The sequence below is a fragment of the Sinocyclocheilus rhinocerous genome, unplaced genomic scaffold (genome assembly GCF_001515625.1).
Source record: "Sinocyclocheilus rhinocerous isolate Xijiao unplaced genomic scaffold, SAMN03320098_v1.1 scaffold4011, whole genome shotgun sequence".
Taxonomy (NCBI): Eukaryota; Metazoa; Chordata; class Actinopteri; order Cypriniformes; family Cyprinidae; genus Sinocyclocheilus; species Sinocyclocheilus rhinocerous.
Window position 1 is genome coordinate 128,940 of NW_015651497.1, and position 2,191 is coordinate 131,130.

At 34.6% G+C, this 2,191-nt stretch overlaps 1 pseudogene; it reads right to left on the minus strand.

The window, feature by feature from the left end:
- Positions 1 to 326: 326 nt before the first annotated feature.
- The window catches only part of LOC107712931 (out at first protein homolog), a 10,940-nt pseudogene continuing 9,075 nt past the window's right edge, over positions 327 to 2,191 (minus strand).

The following is a 2,191-nucleotide window of genomic DNA, read 5'->3' on the forward strand; positions in this document are numbered from 1 at the left end:
TGATGAAGAATAAAAAAACGTATCTACATCTTGGATGGCTTGAGGGTGAGTACATTTTCATTTATGTCTGAACTATTCCTTTAAAGTGAAGGCAACATGGTAAAACCAAGTAAACAGAATGAATAAAGTTTAACATAAAATATCAAACAGCTTAGAAACCTTTTAAAATACAAAGGAAAAAAACAGATACCCACATTCAGACATCATATTGTAAACCTTTTTGTACAATGGGATTTGAATATTTATCAAAATACTCTCCTTTATACTAATGTCACAAACACTGGGAATGTTATGGATAGCTAAGACTTTAGCATTCCAATATTTTAACGCAAAAATTTAGTAACGTAAAAACTAAACAGAATAAAAACAAGAGCTACAATACAGCTGCCCTAAGCAGAACTAAACATATAACTTATTATAATAAAACAATTTCCTGCCCTGAGGTACCATTGTAGTGATGACCAAAAGTAAAAAAAGATAAATGGCTTGACAATCCACATCAAAATATCTATTCTTTCACTCCCATTAAAGGCGTAAGTGTCAGAGAAAGTTCCCTGTTGAGACAAAATGTATAGCTGCTTCCAAATCACTGAAGTGCACAAGTCATTTCTAGATAATCTCATTATCAAAATGGTTCCTTTCTTTAAGAAAAAGTTTTGCATTGTTGTAGAGTACCTTACAAAAATGTTTCCCACAAACAAACAAATACATTATTTTAAGAAAACCAAATTTCCTTTGTCAGGTGCTGCTAATTGTCCTCATCCCAAAGGCACAGCTGTTTATGAGGCATGTAGAAGTCGAAGCGGTAGCCTTTGCTGCAGCTCTTAATGCCACATTTGTAAGGGTTCGAGCCCTGGCCCCGGCAGTACTTCAGCTGACAGGGGAACCACTCCAGGTTTAACCTGTAACTGCAGGCGCAGGGCTGCCATGGGTCTGTTGTGGAGCTGCAGCTCTGCAAGTCAGTCACATTCAAACTCTGAGGAAAGACGTCAAATACTGAACCTTCAACCCCTGTCAAGAGAAAAAGACTTGGTTAAAAGGCCCAGCATGCAGTCATGGTCATTTAAAAAAAAAAAATAAATAAATAAATGGATTAAAAATCTAATTTTGACAGGGGAAAATTTTTTTGCTCTTGGCACAAAACAAACTGAATGTAAATAATGTAGAGAAGGGATGGGAAGATTCACCGATTCGCATTGGTGCATCAGCATTAATGTTAACGATGCGATGCAAAGTGTGCATCAAATACAAGTTGGCATTTGTATCACGATGCATCGTTTCTAACATATTTGCATCAGGAAAAAACGATTCATTTAGATATAATTATTAGTAGATGTGCTATACTTTTATTATTTAGAAATTGACCAATAATTTGTGACCAGTATTTTATATGTAGATTGATTTCTCCTCTCTAAACTGTTTCTTAAGCGCGTTCTCTCATCATCACTGCTGCTACGTAACTATGACGTATCACAGCACTACGTAGACTGAGGTGTGTCCTGAGAGTCACATAGAATACAGATTAACATGACTGTCTGTCTGAACCAAAGAAATAAAAGCGAACTATCTGTACATTATTGAACTGCATAGCATCGCATTGTGTTGTATCGAATCGGAATTGGATCGCACTACATCGTAATAGGGGTGAATCGCATCGCATCGATAGCTGCTTCATATGTATCTTTAATGTATCATATCATTAGCTATGCATGGAGATGTCAGTTATGGAGATGCACATCCATAATGTAGAGTGTTATGATATTTGCAGGTTAAGGATGTTATTAGTTATTTTTGCACTTTAAAACATGTTAAATGTAATAAAGTAGGGATGCACGATATTGGATTTTTGCCGATATCCGATATGCCGATATTGTTCAACTCATTTTGGTCGATAGCCTATGCCGATACCGATATATTTCCTTTTTTCTTTGGAAACAACACCAAGTCTCTCCTGTGTGGAAATTATAAGCAAATTATTTTTAATTTTGGTTCGTTTTTAACAAGAACTTATTTGTTAGAATTAAATAAACAATAATGAAATTCTTTTATAATGACAGTACAGTGATGCTTTGAAAATAACTATAAATAAACTATATATTAATTGCTGCATTTTTTTCCCAGAAAGATGCAGTAGTAACATTAAAATTTTATTTTAAGATTCAACATTTGTAGATGGTCTAAAGCAAAAGAG